Raw genomic sequence first — 19468 nt, 5'->3', positions numbered from 1 at the left:
GTACCATTTTTTTAGATTCCACATATATGAGTTAGCATACAGTATTTGTTTTTCTCTTTCTGGCTTACTTTGCTCTGTATGACAGACTCTAGGTCCCTCCACCTCACTACAAATAACTCAATTTCATTCCTTTTTATGGCCGAGTAGTATTCCCTTGTGTATATGTGCCACATCTTCTTTATCCATTCATCTGTTGGTGGGCGTTTAGATTGCATCCATGTCTTGGCTATTGTAAATAGTGCTGCAATGAACATTGTGTTACATGTTTCTTTTTGGATTATGGTTTTCTCTGGGTATATGCCCAGTAGTGTCAAGTAGCTTTTAAAAGAGCTGTGTTGGGAAGAGTCAGAGAACCCTGCAGAGAGAAACCTTAGTGAGCAGGTATTCTCTTCCTTCTTCTACTCATTTCTCTGGCAGCTCCCCTAGCAACCTGCAGCCACTTCTCTCTCACTTATTTTGTTTCAGCTTCATGAATTTTTGTCCCCATGGTTCCCAGGGGATCCATTTCATGAAGCCACTAATGAGTCCAGTTCCTCTGTCCTTATATTACTATTTTCCTGAATCTTCCAACTACTTCTCCCTATTCAGTTCACAAATGTTCTACTTACCTGTTAGACATGATTCCATTGTGAGCTGAAAATTTATGAATTGATAATGAGGTTGTAAGTCCCATAAATATACACCCACCAGAAAGCTTTTAGGGTTGTTCAGATAGATGTAAGAGTTTTATTACAAGGCCCCTAGCTTCTGGCAATCACCAGTTTATCTTCTATCTCCATGAATTTTCCTATTCTGGACATTTCATATAAATGGAATTATATAATGTGTGCCTTTTTAAACTTAACTATAGATGATTTACAATATTGTGTTAGTTTCAGGTGTACAGCTTCAGATCCTTTTCCATTATAGGTTATTATAAGATACTGAATATAGTTCCCTGTGCTATACAGTAAATGCTTGCTGTTTACCTATTTTATATATAGTGGTGTGTATCTGTTCATCCCATTCTCCTAATTTATCTCTCTCTTTCCCTTTCCTTTTTGATAACCATAAGTTTGTTTTCTATGTCTGTGAGTCTGTTTCTGTTTTGTAAATAAGTTGATTTGTATTATTTTTTAGATTACACATATAAGTGATGTCACATAATATTTGTCTTTCTCTGTCTGACTTCATTTAGTATGATAATCTCTAGATCTGTCCATGTTGCTGCAAATGGCAATATTTCATTCTTTTTTTTATGGGTGAGTAAGGGCACATTGTATAAACTTACCACATCTTCTTTATCCATTCCTCTGTTGATGGACACTTAGGTTGCTTCTATGTCTTGGCTCTTGTGAATAGTGCTGCTATGAACATTGTTGTGTATTATGTGGGTTTTGTGGAAATTGAATGAGGAAATTGAAACTTCCTCTCCTCTATCTTGCAAAGGCCTGATCGCCACTCTCAGTTAAACAGTAAAATGAATTACCAAGAGTGATCAGATAAGGGAAGACTGTCTCGCTCTCAGGCACCCACCCCCAAGCCTTTGAGACCCTTTGCACATAGACTTGTTAAGTGACCATTAACTTCAACCCGCAACCAATGTGAGAATGCAAATTGTGACCTTAGTCCTGATAGGAATGGAATGTCTGGCTCCTACAAGTTCCTGTTAGGACCCCCTACTATGTGTGTAACCCCTGGCAACTCCCGCGCTCTGTAACCGCCCGTGACCTATAGTAATTTGTAGCCAATCAGTTTGTACCAATTATAGCTGTATGTTTTAACCTATATAAGAAGAAGACTCCCCTGAAACGGGGTCCCAGAATTTTGGAGCGTTAGCTCGTCTGGGTCCGCCGGCTCAATAAACCTGAATTCTCCAACTCTCTGAGTGTTGTGCTTGGTTTCTCATGCGATCAGTTTTTTTTCTGCAACAACTTAGCACAATATTTTTCAGGGTTCATCATGTTGTAACATGTATCAATACTTCATTCCTTTTTATAGCCAAATACTATTCCATTATATGAATATGCCACATTTTATTTATCCAGCCATCAGTTGATGGGAATTTGTTTCCGTGTTTTGGCTATTAGAATGCTGCTATGAGTATTTGTGTATAAGTTTTCTATGGACATATGTTTTCCATTCCCTTTGATATATACCTAGGTATGGAATTGCTGGATCATATGGTAACTATATGTTTAACGTCTTGTGGAACTGTTTTCCTCAGTGGCTGCACTATTTTATATTCCCACCAACAAGGTATGAGGGCTCCAGTTCCTCCACATCCCTGCCAACACTTGTTATTGTCTGCCTTTTTTATTATAGCCATCCTAATGGGTATGAAGTGGTGTCTCATTGTGGTTTTGAGATGCATTTCCCTAATGACCAATGATGTTGAGCATCTTCTCATGTGTTTATTGGCTATTTGTAAATCTTCTTTGGAGAACTGTCTATTCAGAGCCTTTACCTCTTATTAAATTGGGTAATTTGTCTTTTTCTATTAGGTTGTAAGTGTTCTTTATACATTTTGGATATGACCCTTATCAGACATGTAATTTGCAAATATTTTCCTAATGCATTTTTGTCTAATACCCTCTTCTTTTGTCATTGAAAGAAACCAAAAAACTAAAGATTCAATATGTCATTCCAATTGTAGATATTCTTGGTCAATGTCCTTTTGCTTTTTTTTTTTTTCTTTACTACAGAGGTTTAATTTGGGCTTTTTAAAAACAAATTTTTTTTAAACTGAAGTATCTTAAGGTCTTCCCCATGAGAAAAACATACAACTGAAGTAACTTTTCTGAGATAATACAGACGTGTACTTAAATTACCTAGTGTGTAGAAATACTAAGAAAATGTCTGACCAAGAAAAAAGATTTTAATTAATTGGCTTATGAAGGGATTGGAGACGGAAGCTGTTACTCTGATAATGTAAAGACAAAGCAGGAGATGCTGATAATGTAGTCAGTTAAACACCAATTGAATTAAGCATCCTGTGTACAAAGGAGCATACTAAATGTTGCAGTGAGAATCAAAATTTGTCCTTCAAATGATGTCCACTGAGCACTTCACTGATGCCCGGCGTGCGTAGGGGAGACTTAGAGACACAGGCTCCTCCCTGCTCGTTCGTCATCAGTCACTGGAGTCCAGAGAGGGAGATCTGACACAGGCAGCCGGAGCTGGGCACTACGCCCTGCTGGCCCAGGACAGGGTCTCAGCCGCGCTGGCAGATGGCAGAGGGAGCTTGGACGGATCGTGGAGGTGGTTTCAGGGCAGCCTCTGGTCAAGAGGCCAGCGCTGCCAGGGAGGAGCTGCCAGGCACCCCTTCCCCCGCCCCAGATCATCAGATGGCAGGGTGAGGAGCCAGAGGATCCCAGAGGGAGCCCGCGGCCCCACAGACCCAATCTGGCTGCCAGCTCAGGGCCTGGGGACAGAACCAGGTTTGATTCTGGAACTCTCTGCCAGGCCGCAGAGTAACGAAGCCGTGCTCGGGGAGCAGCCTGAGACCAGGAGAGACACCAGCTTTGCTTATAAAAGGCAGACTCCTGGGCTCCAGTGGTCTCTGAAGATGGGGGCTTGGAATCAACTCACTTACATTTGAGAACTACAGTGTTAGAGGAAAGCTACTAATTTGAGGTTCCTTGATTTAACCCACCAGTTAATACCTGCCTGGCCTGAACAATTCGCTTAATTTATCTAAGCCTCAATTTTCTTAACCCTAAAATGGGAATAACAGGACTCCCATGTGCGGTGGGAATGAAATGTTTCAGTGAGTGTAAAGTTTCCAGTGCATGGTCAGTACTAATAAATGGTAGCTATTGTTATGAAAAGCTGTTTCCTATGTGCAGGAGTTGGGGTGGCAGAGACAGGCAGAGAAGGCAAAAATTGATCATGACCTATCTACGTTGCATCCCTCAGAAGCATCCTAGCAATGGTGTAGCTGGCATTTTTTCTGTGCCAAGCAGTGTGCTAAGCAGTAGAGACATAAAACCTACGTGATCCTTTCAAGATGCTCATGAGAGAGGTACTGTTGTTAGCCCCTTTTTACAGATGAGGAAACTGAGGCACAGAGGGTATGAGGAACTTGTACAAGGGCCTACAGTCCAAGTTCAAATGGGCTGGGATTCAATCCCAGGCAATTGGGCTCCTCAGCCCTGCTGTTCCCCTGCACCCCTTGCCTCCCCACGTCAGCTGCAGCCTGGAAACAGGGAACCTCCCCACCTGCCTCTCAGAGAGAACTGATTCAGAAGCTGCAAAACCTACAAAAATATAGAAATACTGGCTGTTTTAAGTTGTTCAAATATAATTCCCACCGTGTGAGTTGCACTGAGATAGAAGCAAGACATGAAATCTGTTTTATTTTTTTAATTTTATTTATTTAATTAATTAATTAACTTTTGATTGTGTTGGGTCTTCGTTGCTGTACACGGGCTTTCTCTAGTTGTGGCAAGCAGGGCCTACTCTTCGTTGTAGTGCTCAGGCTTCTCATTGAGGTGGCTTCTCTTGTTGCAAAGCATGGGCTGTAGGCGCGTGGGTTTCAGTAGCTATGGCTCGCAGGCTCTAGAGCGCAGGCTCAGTAGTTGTGGCACACGGGCTTAGTTGCTCCGCGGCATGTGGGATCTTTCCAGACCAGGGATCGAACCCGTGTCCCCTGCATTGGCAGGTGGATCCTCAACCACTGCGCCACCAGGGAAGTCCCATGAAATCTGTTTTAAATTCATACAGGGACAGGTTGGTAGTCTATTGCAATAAACCATCCATTTCAGCATCTACTGTGTAGTGACCCATGCTAAGCTCTGTTAGGGACAGAGATGAAGGCAGTAGTACTCCCCGCACCCCGTTTGAGAGGAGGAAAAGTGTGTAAGACACATGCAGAAATCCTTCTAGAACAAGCTGTGCATGGTCGATCTTCCAGGAGACATTGGCCTAGTGGTGGTTGGGGGAACCTTGGCATCTTCACTCTCCCTGCTCTCCCCCATCTGTTCCCGACACTGCTCTTACGTGCCAGTGGCTCCCAGCTGAGACCTCTCATCTGAGTTCTGGACCCCAAATCCTGCAGCTTCCTAGACATCTCTACTTGGACATCTCAAGGACCCCTCAAGCTCAGCCTCTTCCTCCTCCCCCAGAGGGCTCCTCTTCCCGGGCCCCCCACCCACTTGGCTGTTCAGAGCAGACCCTCGAGTACCACCATTCACTCCCTCTCCTTCTCGCACAACCAGTCAGCTCGGTCCATCTGGTCTGCCTCCCAGGCCTCTCCCCCAACTGACTACTTCTCTCCAGCTTGCTTCTCCCCACCACCTGGCCCCAGACCCCACTGTTGCTCACCTATACTCTTTAAATACTCCTGACCAGTCGCCCTAGATCTCTGCTTGCCCCCTTTCCAACCCACTCTCCATCCCAAAACTGGAGGGAACTTTTCAAAAAGCACATCTCATCATTTTATTACCTTGCTTGAATTTCTTCAGTGTTTTCGCATTGCTCTGAGGATGAAATGTTAACATCTTCACGTGGCCTGTGGTCCACCCTGGCAGTGCCCGTCTCTGTGATATCACACTCGCCCTCCCCTTGTCTTGGTCCCCAGTGCTCTTTTGGCTCTGTTCTGCCTGGGGACCTTTGCCCTTGCCCTTCCTTTTGTCTAAACTGATTTCCCTTCCCTGTTTTTACCTAATTCCCATTCATGTGCTAGGTTTCTGGGTTGATATTATAACATGGAAACCTGCCTAGGTTTTGAGGATCAGGAAACATAGGGAAGTTTCCGTGTTATGGTATCACGTGAATAAATCATGAATTGTACAGCAGGCTGTCTGATGTCTGCCCCTCCTGCTAGAATGTAAATCCTATGAGGGCCAGGACTGTGTCCTTCTGACTCCACCAGCCCCAGAGCCTTGAATATAACATGGCTACGTGCAACTAAAATTTATTTATTGACAAGCTGCAGGGGGTTTGTTTGTTTGTTTGCCACATCACACAGCATGTGGGATCTCAGTTCCCTGACTAGGGATCGAACCCATGCCCCCTGCAATGGAAGTGTAGAGTGCTAACTATGGGACCACCAGGGAATTCTCAACTAATATTTATTGAGTGGATATATGAAATATTTGAGTTAGGCCTTGAAGGATAGTATATTAGTTTTCTATTGCTGCTGTGACAAATTGCCTCAAATTTGTGGCTCAAAACAGCACAGGTTTGGGACTTCCCTGGTGGTCCAGTGGGTAAGACTCATGCTCCCAATGCAGGGGGTCTGGGTTCAATCCCTGGTTGGGGAACTAGATTCCCATATACATGCCACAACTAAAGATCCAGTGCAGCCAAAATAAATAAATATTTAAAAAAAAAAAAAAAAGCACAGATTTAATCTCTTACAGTTCCAGAGGTCAGAAATCTGAAATGAGTCTGATGGGACTATAATGAAGGTGTTGGTGGGGCTGGTTTCTCCTGGAGGCTCTGAGAAGAGAATGTGTTTCCTTGCCTTTTTCAGCTGCTAGAGGCCACCTGCATCCATTGGCACCTGGTCCTATCCTTGCATCATCTAACCTGTTCCTCCCATTGTCCTGTATCCTACTGTTCTGATCTTCCACCTCCCTCTCTAAGGACCCTTGTGGTTTCATTGGACCCACCAGATAGTTCAGGTTAATCTTCCCATCTCGAGATCCTTAACTTAATCACATCTGCAGAATGGACTTGAGGACATGGGTTGGGGGGAGGGGCGAAGGGGAAGCTGGGACGAAGTCAGAGAGTAGCATAAACATAGAAACACTACCAAATGTAAGATAGCTAGCTGGTGGGAAGTTGCTGTATAACAAAGGGAGATCAACTCGATGATGGGTGATGCTTTAGAGGGCCAGGACAGGGCGGGTGGGAGGGAGTCACGGGAGGGAGGGGATATGGGGATATGTGTCTAAATACAGCTGATTCACTTTGGTGTACCTCAAAAACTGGTACAAGAGTGTAAAGCAATTATATTCCAATAAAGAGCTTTAAAAAAAATCATATCTACAGAGTTCTTGTTGCCATATAAGGTAACAGTCACACATTCTGGGGACTAGGACTTGGACATCTTTGTGGGGAGGCCTTATTCAACCCATCGCAGATGGATGTACAGTCTCAGTGCATTTGCAAGTGTAGATAGAAACATGGTAATTCATTCTAATGTATGCTGAGGCTCTCATTGGTATTTTGGGGGAGTCGTGATTGTTCTTATTTATAATACACATGTTTTTTAAATATAAATATTAAAATGACAAACACGTGATATTCAACCAATGAATGTAAATTTTAATATATTCTTAGCATGGCAAAATGACAGATAGGAGTGAAAACTGCAGAGAAAGGTTATAAATTGAATGGTCCTGCTAAACCTTGACTTGCCTGTCAGAGTGGACTGTTTTTAGCATCCTACTCCTCTCCTGCCTGGAAGTGGACCTAGTTCCCCCTTTTGCATGTCTTGTCTCTTTGTGTGTGGCCCGCTGGGGTCTATCGAGTCACAAGATTTGATGCTGGATAAGAGAGAATCCTAGCCCAAAATGCGTACAGAAAAGTAGCACTCTGTCCTTTAAAGACACATGGCCAAGGCTTCCAAACAACCCAGATTTCATTCCAAGAAACTCAGAGAAGCCACAGATAAGAGCACTGAGCTGAGGAGTGGAAAATGCATCAACAGCATGAAAATGTTTGTTCAGTCTCGACAAACAGAGGCTGGGAGGGTCTGCAGACCAACCCCAAATAACTTTCACAGTTTATTCCAGAACAGACTGTTTTTAAAAATGGTGGTGTGCCCTTTAAACTAGGAAGACGTGACCACCTACAGGCAATAGGGGTTGGGGAGGCCGGCATGACAAAGAGGCCATCCCTTTCTTTGATCCATTTATTACTAAGGTGATAAGTCAGGAAACGATTGTCTGCTCACTGTGTGTGGATTTCCCGGAGGCCCTTGACAGAAAGCCTGAGTGATGTTCTCATGGACAAGGTAGAATAATATGAACAAGGGATCGTAGTGCTGGGTAGGTTTCTTTCTCTCGCACGTAATTCGTTTGTTGCTCTTACACCTCATTTCACAAAGATGTGAAACTCTGGATGGATGGATGACGGGTTGGGGCCCTGGAGGTGTTGATTCATAGGAGGGGGTTTAATCTGAGTGCTGACGAGGATGTTTCTGGTTCCCTGACCATCTGCAGCCCCTGGAAAGTGGTGGGAAGCTGGGAGCCAGGGAAGGGTCCTGGGTTGAACCAATTGGGAGCCTGATGCAGTGAATCCTGTTTGGGAGATACTGAAAAACTGTCAAGAGAAGCCAAAGCCACAGCCAGAAAAATGGTGCCAAGAAGGAAGGAGAAAACTGGGGTGGGGGGTGGGGGGGGTGGAATTAACTGGGACAGTATGAGGTGTTATACTGGTATGCTGTAAAATAAAATTAGAATTAAATCCAATTTAAAATTAAAATGTAGATGAAGTAACATAGCATAACATAATATAATATAAGATAACACACACTTCCATGGAAAGATGGAGTAGGGGTGGTGGACAGGACATACTCCTCCACTTTGTGTACCTTCTGCTACAGCAATAAGGTCCATCCTGGATACTAGAGTTTAACAAGAATATTGACAAACTAGATTGAACTTGGTGTACCCCCAAAAAAATAATAAATAAAATTAAAAAAAAAAAAAAGAATATTGACAAACTAGCAAGTCTAAAAGCAGCCAGACTGAAAAAAGTCTTACGAAATAGGGAAGTGCTTTCTGCAGTTGTCTGAAAGGCCAGCCCAGGAAATGGCAGCTCTGTTTGTTCTGATTTTGCCCTGGAGGCGGAAGCAGAACAGGTGGGTGAAAGCCACAGAAGCCTCATGTTTCCTCTGCACTGCTGCCCGCTTCTTACCTTCAGTGTCATGTGGCTGGTCCATCCTACACCCTCGCTTCTCCAGCTAGGCTTTCACCACCTACTTCCTCAGCCACACCCAGATCCGGTAGCAAATGCGCCACATCTGAATCTCCATTCTGAGCATCCTGCCCCAGGCCCTTCCTGCCTGAGTCACCCCGCTGCATCAGCCTGGACCACATGGAGCCCACCAGTCCTCTGCCACATCCCCATCCCATCTCACCACTGGTCAGTGCCTCCCGGCTCTCCTTTCTCTTCGCCCACCTCAGACTCCGTGGTCTGTCTTTATAATCCCTCCCAAGACCACCTGCACCTCCTCTGCCCCTCTCCCTCCAAAGCTCCCCTGGCTACATCCAACCCTGTTAAACCCTGTCTCCTCCTCCTCTACTCCTGCACCCAGGGGGCTCCGTGTTACAGGAACTGACACTTCCACTTTAAATTCATGAACAAAATCCTCCCGTGCTTTCCAGCACCACTGGAAGATCCTCCATTTCCCCACTAAAGTCCCCTTCCACCCTCAGGTTCACGCCTACTCCCTGTTTTTCAGGCCGGATCTACTCATCCCCCTCCAGTCTCTCTGGGTTGCCGGTGACACCCACATTTCTTTGGCAGAGTACAAAAGCCTCTGAGGCCCCTCTCTCCTCTCGCTCTGCTAATCTGCGTAAATGTACCTGTGTCTGTACCAGGTACATTTGGGTCTCAAACAGAGGTGGGGGGACCCCTCCCCAAGGACATTTGACAATGTCTGGAGATGTTTTTGGTTGTTACAACTTGGGGAAGGGGGGTACTACTGCAATCTGGTGGGTAGAGCCCAGAGACGCTGCTAAATATTCTACAATGCACAGGACAGCAGCACCACCAAGAACTGCCCAGCTTCACGTGTCAATAGCACCAAAGTGAGAAACTGATCTCTACCGGCTGTGCTTCACTTAAGACAAAGCAGAACATCCCTGCGTGTTCCTGAATCAGGTCCGGCCTCTCGCCGCTCAAACATCAATACTCAAGAGAGACAAATGTTGGTAGAAAGGGGAGCTGCTTTTCAGCAGAATGCCAGCAATCTGGGGAGATGGTGGGCTTAGTGTCCCCCAGAAACCATCTCTGAAGATTCTGCTCAGCCATGAAAGTTTTTAAAGGAAAAGAAGGGAAGTAATCTCAGTTAATCCCTGAGATGGGGGGCAGCGTGGTCACCATCCCCCACTATCTACAGGCTTGTTGATTCCTTGTGATTTTTCTTTAGATGCTATCTTGTTCACAGTTCGTTTGCGAGATTACTGAAGGGGGAGCTGGGGAAGAGATCCGGTCATCTGTTAACTGCTAGTTTATTTCTACTTTGATCTACGGAAATAACCCACAGATTAGGCAAGGCATTGTGTGATCAAAAGATTTGATAGGTGTGCTAGGACCAGAGATGAGTAGACCATGAGGGTGCCCGGTTTAAGGTTAGTGATGAGATTAAAGGGGCGTCCTGCAAAGAGCTCTTTCCTGCAAAGCTGCTTACACGGGGGTTCCTCTGCATTTTGGGTGGCACAGCTCATTGTGTAAGAAAGCCCCATGCATCACAGGATATTTTGGATTCCTGGTCCCTGCCCACTGAATGCAAGTAGCGCCCCCAGCCCAGCTGCTGTGACAAAAGTGCCCCACAGATTCCCAGTTTTCTTTACAGGGAAGAAACACATCCTGGCTGAGAACCACTGTACCTGGATCGGACGGTCCAGTGATTGACATTGGGTCCCTATCCCCCCGGGGACTGCATGAAACAAAAATTTTTTTTCTATATTTTAAAGAATTGAATCAGGGACTTCCTAGGTGGCACAGTGGTTAAGAATCTGCCTGCCAATGCAGGGGACATGGGTTTGATCCCTGCTTTAGGAAGATCCCACATACCATGGAGCAACTAAGCCCATGAGCCACAACTATTGAGCCTGTGCTCCAGAGCCCATGAGCCACAACTGTTGAGCCCATGCGCCACAAATACTGAAGCCCACGCACCTAGAGCCCGTGCTCCACAGCAAGAGAAGCCACCACAATGAGAAGCTCATGCACCACAACAAAGAATAGCCTCTGCTTGCTTCAACTAGAGAAAGCCTGTGCACAACCGAAATGGAGCCCCCCCCCCTCCAAAAAAAGAATCGAAACAAAGTTGAACAAATATTTTAATGTCATTTGCCCGGTTTTTCTATGTGTATTGGCTTAACTTCCTAAATCTGGAAAGAACATACTGTCTGCTTTTCTCTAACATTTTTCTTTGCCACTGAACACAAATACATAAAAATAAGACAAGTCTTTAAGTGTGTTGTACTAACCAACAAGACATAAAGTGTTTGGGGAGGTTGCATGTATATTTATTAGAAAAATGCATCCCCTGTGAAGCTCATAGAAAATTGTAGCTCATAAAAATGTGAGTATAAAAGAAACTGTAGCAAAAGGAAGATCACATCTCAAAGGGGGTTACATATTTGGAAGGCAGTCTTCTCCTGTAATTGGAAACCGTTTAAGTGCACAGTCACCATCTCATTGTTTCCTTTATAGCCCGTGGGTCATAACAGCATTCTGGAACCCCAGATGAATGTCACACTTTGACACAGTATTCCCTTTGTGGTCTATGCCCACTCCCTGTAAAAGAACAGACGCTTAATCTTTTGGTCCCTGAGTCCCCTGGCCTAAACTATCAAATTCTATGTTAGATCCCGTTGAAGGAAAAATTAAAATAAAAAGGTTAAAAATAAGTTCCAGGCTGGGGTGTGCAAACATTTCCCCTAGCAGAGGCCACACAGAGCAGTAGCACAATGTAATGGACACAGCCAGGGACCAGGGCGGGCAGAGGGCAGTTCCTGGACAGTTTCTGACACTTTCTAGAGGATCCTCAACTTGATAAGTCAACCTCTGGGCTCTCCAGGTGGCCACCTGAGCAGACCAAGCCTTTCTGATCCTGCCCTTGAGACAGACGTCCTCTTGGGTCACTAGCTGCCCATCCTGGCGGGACGAGGTGGCAGGCCCCAAGGACAAGTGGAAAGAGGAGAAATGCCCGAAAGACTGTCCCTTAACCTGAAAGAGATGAAAACAGTGCAGCCCAAGGCCCTCAGCCCCTAGGGTCACTCCTTCTTCCAGAAGCACACAGATAAAATAACCAAGTTCTCACCAACTGCAGGAGACGGAAAGCCTGCCTAAACACTTCCAAGGAACTCAGAGGAGTGCTGACGATTCAGGTGGGAACCGTCACCCACCCCTGCTCTCCCTTCCCTCTCCTCAGCCACAGCTGGATGTCTTATCACCACACCTGATGGCTTCCCTCCTCTGCCATGCAGGGACACTGGATGTAACAGACTTTTACTAGGGTCTGGAATAATAGTGGGAGCAGGGGGCTAGTGTTTTCAGGTAAAGTACACGGTGCCTAGTTAAATGTGAATTTCAGATAAACATACACTTTTTATATAAGTATGTCCTAAATATTGTCTGGGACATCTTATACTGAAAATAATTTGTTGTTTATCTAAAATTCAAATGTCACTGGGCATCTGTATTTTTTACCTCCTACATCTGGCAACTCCAGGTACAGCACGGGACAGAAGCCACGTCACAGGGCATCCCTGCACCGTCACTGGCCACCCCTCATCACAGGGATGGAGGGCACCCCTGTCACACGGCGGGGCATCCCCTTCAAACTCCAGGCCTCCTTCTCATGCCTTTCTTTTCTTCTCTGAGTCTCAGCAACCTCCCCCAAACAAACACAGCAAAACAAAACCTTCTGTGTCTCCTGCCTGTACAGGAATCCAAAATGCGGTAACCTCCAGGAGGCATCTCTGACACTCAACTCCCTTTCTCTCCCTGCAAACACTGGCCTGAGTGCTCTGGAAAGGGGGGCCTGGCCTTGCCTTGCTGATCAATATGCTTTCCTAAACAAAAGAGCAGCCCTTCCTGAGATGAATTTGCTTCCCTCCGTTACCACCACCACCCCGACCCCAATCACACAGAGATGCACACATTCAAAATCAGCTGCAGTCACTGTTTCTTTTTTTTTTTTTTAAGGTTTTTAAAGTAACATTTATTTCTTAAAAGTTAACATGTGCGTAATAGGAAACCAAAGAACACAAGAAGCAAAAAACAAAGTCATCCATCATCACAAGCAGTTTACTGTCTGATGTGTCCTTCTAGGTCTTGTTTGTGTATTTACACCACTAAGCATCCATTTGTATGTAATTAAGATCACACAGTTATGCATCATGCTTTTTCACACATCATGAATAGTCACTGTTTCTTGAATAGCGATTCTTTTCTTGCTCTATTAGGAGCCAAGGAAGGGAGTTAAGCTAGAGTCAGAGGTCAGGAAGTAGCACTTTGTGTCTCAGACCAGGCAGCTGTGCACATGCTAAGCAGGGAACAAGAGGAATGCAGACAAACTCAGAAGGTTGGTCCAAGGAGGCAGAGTGGCGGCTTCCTTGGTGCCAGGGCTGCTTGCATCTCCAGGCTGGGGAGGGGCCCCTAAAGGCCCCAGACTAGTCCAGAAAGAACAAGGCCACCCAAAGATTCCATACTTTGCACCTGCAAGATCTCTTTCATTATTTTGCTCTATAATCCATGTAATATGAAACACTTTTATCTAGAGAACAGATAACATTTTTAAAATAATTTATTTCACCATCGTTATTACTGAAAGATAAGTATATATGCAAATCAGAGTTTCTGATCAGCATGTTATAACTATTTTCCCCTCACTGTTTCCAAAGTGATTCAATTCCAGCCAAAAACAGAGAAATGCGATGTTTTTACAGGGGTCAAGGACTGTGGAGGCGCTAAGGTTTTACCCTATTCGCAAGCAAGCTCTCCTGGTTCGTTCTAAGTAACGAGTCAGCCTGCCGTGGTTCATGGATGGGGCAGAAGACACGAGCCTCCTACAGCAGGGCTTCTCCTGAGTCCGGTTCCCACAGGGTGATATGAAGAGGGCCAGGGGTCATCTGCACACGCAGTGGGTTGCATTACAGGAGAGGAACCCTGAGCCTAGAGATCCAAAATCTGTATAATGGAGGCAGGCTGTTGCCCGCAGAGGGAGCCCGTACTGCACCCTGCCGGACAGGCGAGCAGCCTGCCCACGTTCCCGTGAGGAGGTGCTCTGCTTCCAGGGCTGTTGGCTCCATAAACATCTTTGTGAAAAGCTGGTCCAGAACAAAGGGAGCTAGTCCTGTGCTTACAAGAATTCAGAAACACGAGACACCATGGAAAACTGCTTCCCAATACGTGGTAGGTATAGTCTTATCTCAAGGAAATGTATAAATGTGTAGATATTTTAAAATGCAAGCCATCTTTGCTTCGCCTGGATCATAACTAATACCATCTAATGCTAGCTGGACATACCTCAACCATACGATCCAGTCCAAGAGCAGAGACAGAGTTCCTGAGGCTTGAAGACTTTCTATTAGAGAGGAGCCTCTCAGTCGCAAGAAATAGAAAAATAAGCTCAGGTACGCTTGGAGAATTAAGGAAGCTGACTTTTTTTTCTTTTTTACAATAAACTGCATATATTTAAAGCGTACATTTTGATATTTTTTTCTTATTAGTAATGTATGTATGGCAATCCCAATCTCCCAATTCATCCCACCCCAACACCCCCCCGCTTTCCCCACTTGGTGTCCATATGTTTGTTCTCTACATCTGGGTCTCTATTTCTGCCTTGCAAACCTGTTGATTTGTACCATCTTTCTATAAGTTGACATATCTGAAAAGTCCAGAAGTAGGCCTTTCGTAGGGGCTCTGCAACGTCAGCCCAAATGAGATTTTCCCATCTCTCCTGCATCTGAAGGGCCACCCCTACCTGTGATCCGCTATGACTTCCAGCCACTTCCAGGTACACACGCTCCCTGTTCATGTCTGGTGACAGTGAGCATCTCTCCAGGTAGACTCCAAAGGCGAGGGAGGGGTTGCCATTCCAGAAGTCCCCCGCAAGTAGCTCCTTGAACTTCAGTGAGCAAACTTGCTCTGGGGCTCGCCTGTGAGTCCATCACTCTGGCCAGAGGATGGAATTGGCTGGTTGGCTTGGGCCATCCCAGCTCTCAGGATATCGGGATGGAATAGGGTTCCCTGAGGCTATGGGAGGGAGCAGTGGATGCCTTAATAATATTCCAAGTGCGCAAGTGCGTTGCCAAGAGGAGGTGGAATGTCTTTTTTTTTTTTTTAAGTATAGTTGATTTACAGTACTGTATTAGTTTCAGGTGTACAGCAAAGTGATTCAGTTATACGTATATACGTATATATGTATATATCTATATTCTTTTTCTTTTCAATTCTTTTCCGTTATAGCTTGTTACAAGATATTGGGGAATGTCTTCTACAGCCACTGCTCATCAAAGCAGGTTCTCGTAAATTAAAAGCCATGGATCAGAGTCCCCGGGTACACAGCACCCTCCTGCCCGGTCGCTGTGCACGTGCTGACCCTTTTGGGAGCAGCAGCTGCTGGTAACCTCGTGCGTGCTGCTCTCACACGGCTCAGGATAGGATTGGGGTCCAGCTCCCTTCAGATGACGTATTAGCACTGCTGTGTCAAACCACTACACTTAGTGGCCCAGAACAACACAAATGTATTATGTTATCCCTCTGGCGGGCAGACGTCCAGACAGGTCTCACTGGGCTAAGACCAAGGTGTCCTTTGTGGAGGCTCTAGGGGAAAATCCATTCTCTTGCCTTTTCCAGCCTCCAGAGGCTGCCTTCCCAGGCCCCCTCCTGCATTCAAAGCCAGCTATGGCCAGGTGAGTCTTTTCCACATCACACCACCCCAACACTCTCTTTTGCCTCCCTCTTCCGCTTTTAAGGGCCTTTGTGATCACATTGAGCCCAGGGTGATAATCCAAACCAGCTGATTAGCAACCTTAATCCCCTTGGCCACGAAACGTAACACAGTCGCGAGTTCCAGAGGTTAGTATGTGGACGGCTTTGAGGGGCGGTTATCCTGCCTACTGTCGGTGGGAAGGAAGTTATACCATGTTTAGCTGGGTTACCCACTGTGTAAATGGAAAACTTTCTGTTCACCTGTTTAAATACATAGTCTTCTTTCTAATCTGTGTAATTGCCACCAATGGAGAAGCAAAATGCTCCCTTCTTAAATGTAATGTGTTCTATCATGACTTACTTATGAATCCCAATTCCATTGCTTTCATGATGGAGCAATTTTGTGGAAAAAAATGGCTTTAACAGCAAACAACTTGGGTACAGTTGATGCTATCTGTAAATTTAGTTCCCATTTACTATTTCTACTTATTTTCTCCTATCCATCTCAGGTTTGGTTTTTTTTTTTACAAAATTCAACATCGATTCAGTGTTTACAGTTATGAGGTAGAATGCCTCCCATCATTCTTTCGTCTTAGAAAAATTCACAATTCAGTAACTACATTTCTGCAGTGTCAGTACCTCAGTGGATTGTAACACTTTCACATGGTACACATTGTTCTCACATGAAGCAATTTACCTGAATACATGAGCATGTCCACTCTTTCTCTTGTTGTGACTCAACAGGGTGTGTAATAAAGAAAAACTGGCAGGCAGGTGAAAACAAGTTCCTTAAGTATAATTAAAATGTTGTTTTGCTTAACAAATGTACCTTTCTCAAGATTTTAATGTTATAATAGATGGGTCATGAGTTTTAATGAGTCAGGCCTCAAAGCAGCCGTTTTTGTGATGTACATCATCTGTGAAAAGAGCATATGCAGAGTCTGCTCGGTCAGCTGTGTCTGGGGTCCCAAGACCACCCTCAGGCTCAGTGGTTCGCTGGAAAGACTCCCAGGACTCAAGAGCTCGCGGTTTATTCCAGTGAGAGGATACACGTCAAGGTCATCAAGGGCAAAAGGCATATGGGGTGAAAGCCAGGAAAAACCAGGCCCAAGCTTCCAGGAGACCCTTCCCACTGGAGTCACATGGGAACACACTTAATTCTCCCAGAAATGATGTGAGACAAGAGGTGCAAGGTATTGCCAACCAAGGAAGCTCACCTGAGTCTTGGTATCCAGGGGTTTTACTGGAATCCAATCACGTGGCAATTACAACATCTGCATGTATGATCTTAGCTACTTAAACTCGGGGCCCAAACGGTCAAGCTGACCCAGCGTGGCCCAAGGCCTCAGGCACAAAAACGCTCCTATAAATCAGGAAATCTCAAGGACTCAGAAGTATCTTCTGGGAGCTGGTCGAGGGCCACTCCTCCTGAAGACAGACCTTTCTTTGGAAACGTGCAGGGTTTGGACAACCCAGGTCTGCTGAGTTACCCCTTCACTGCCCACCAGGAGATACTGGTATGTGACGACTATCTTTTTTTTTTTTTTTTTTTGTCTTTTTTCAGCTTTACTGGGGTATAATTGCCAAATAAAATTATTAGATATTTGAAGTGCACACTGGGATGACTTGATGTACTCATACACTGTGAAAACATTCCCACCGTCTAGTTAATTGACACGTCCATCACCTCGCCGTTTGTCTTTTGCATGAGAACATTTAAGTTCTCCTCTTCAGCTATACAATACAGGGTTATTAACAGTAGTTGCCATGTTACACGTTAGATTCCCAGACCTTTTTACAGCTGCAAGTTCATGTCTTTTTACCAAACTTTCCCTATCTTCCCCCCAGTCCCTGGAAACCACTTTTCAAAGAATATAGAAGTATATAAAATAAAAAGGGACTTATCCCCCTACACCTCAAGCCCCTCAAATCCCTTTCTCAAAATAACCAAAATTATATCTTTGGAATATATCTTTCCAAGAACTTTATCTAAGCATATACAAACATATATATTAAATATATGTATATGGTTTTAGGGTTTCTTTTTTTTAATGGGATCTTACTTGCATGTATTGTTTTTCAGCTAACTATTTTTACTAATACTTTATGCTGGCCACCTATAGCTATATCTCATTCTTTTTAAAGGTTGTATTTCATAGTATTGATAAAACTATTTGTTTGTGTTTCCCTACTGCTGAGCATTTTGGTTACTTTCCATTTTTGCCATCATAAACGATGCCATAACAAACATCTCTGCACACAGTCTTTTTTTTTTTTTCATGTGCTACTTATTTTTCTTAACCCCAAAGGTAAGCTTTTTTCTTACCCCTAAGATGAGCTTTTGAGAAAACATTCACCAGAAATTAAAATGTTGTTAAACATGATATCTGAGAGTCCACAATCAGATAATTAGAGAGAGAATCCATAAACCTCGAGGACTCAGAGGATCTGGGAGTTAAAGGAGAGAGAGAGTCTGGGATATGCCCAGATACAAACTCCAGGCTGCCAGGCAACTGCCTTCGTGCTTGTGGCCAGAGGCCCCAGGGGGCACGGCTGCCCCCCTGCAAACTCCTTGGCCCAGGATGAGTCACGTAGCCCACCTGAGTCTCATTCTTCTCATCTCTCAAACAAGGTCAGTAATCACACCTACCTCCTGGGGTCGTCATGAAGATCACACAAAATGAGGTGATGTACAAATATGCTAGGTCTAAAAGTTAACAAATCTTTTTTTTTTTTAAGATTTTTTTTTGATGAGGACCATTTTTAAAGTCTTTGTTAAATTTGTTACAATGTTGCTTCTGCTTTATGTTTTGGGTTTCTGGCCACAAGGCATGTGGGATCTTAGCTCCCCAACCAGGGATTGAACCCACACCCCCTGCATTGAAAGATGAAGTCTTAACCACTGGACCACTGGGGAAGTCCCCACAAATCTTATTCTAGAATATATGCAGAAGCATCTCAGAAATATGAAAACCACTGTATGACTGTAAGTGGCTAGGTTATCACGGTGCTGCCCCAGCCTGGGACCACCCTCCCAAGCACTGTGGAGAGATAGTGAAGTGTGCAAGGCACCAGCTGTCACGGTGGGGCGGGGGGAGGTTTCTCTCCGGGCTTAAGATGAAGCCATGATCTGAAACATGAAGACTCCCATTCTCTCATTTATGCTTCTTTTAGAAATAGGCAGCCGCACGTGATTAGAGGTGGTGGGGGAGAGCTCTATGTTGCCTTCCCACGCTTTCTTTGCCAGGTGACTCTTACAAGGAAAGCGAGTGTTTATAGAAGACTCCTGCCACCATGGGAACACTTACAAGTGCAGTCACAGCAAGGTTATTTCTAACATCCCTTACGTTCAAAAGGAGCCTCCGTGTTTAACGGTGGTATCTGAAAGGCTTTACCTTGGCCACCACTGGATCCAGGCAGCTGCACTGCATTACTCCAGGAGCGCCATTCTTAGTACCGCGAGTGAGTGGCGCCCCCTGGAGGCGTGCAGAGCAGCAACCTGGCTCTAGGCAGTGGCTCCCGATGAGGGTGTCGCAGAGCCTCGCCCTGGTCCATGCACTCTTGACTAGGCTACTTCCGGTGTGGTCTACTGCCCGAGGACACAGACTGATATCCAGCCTACACAAACACGCCTGTCACACTGCCTGGGCCAAAATATTTCAATTTTTTTAATTTTATTGAAGTATAGTTGATTTACAATGTTGTGTTAGTTTCTGGTGTACAGCAAAGTGATTCAGTTAAACATACATGTGTGTGTGTGTGGGTGTATGTATATATATTATATATATGTTCTTTTTCATATGCTTTCCATTATGGTTTATTACCTATAATTTGATATTGAGTATACTTCCCTGTGCTATAC

The 19468-nt window shown here is 44.9% G+C and overlaps 1 protein-coding gene across 2 annotated transcripts in view; it reads left to right on the top strand.

The window, feature by feature from the left end:
* CREG2 (cellular repressor of E1A stimulated genes 2) overlaps window positions 1-19468 on the top strand; it is a 39808-nt gene that overhangs the window by 11273 nt on the left and 9067 nt on the right. The gene's annotated exons all lie outside the window — the stretch shown is intronic.

Source organism: Hippopotamus amphibius, chromosome 7 (assembly GCF_030028045.1).
Source record: "Hippopotamus amphibius kiboko isolate mHipAmp2 chromosome 7, mHipAmp2.hap2, whole genome shotgun sequence".
Taxonomy (NCBI): Eukaryota; Metazoa; Chordata; class Mammalia; order Artiodactyla; family Hippopotamidae; genus Hippopotamus; species Hippopotamus amphibius.
The sequence above is the reverse complement of the archived record's forward strand: the minus strand, read 5'-3'. Positions and strand labels throughout refer to the sequence as shown.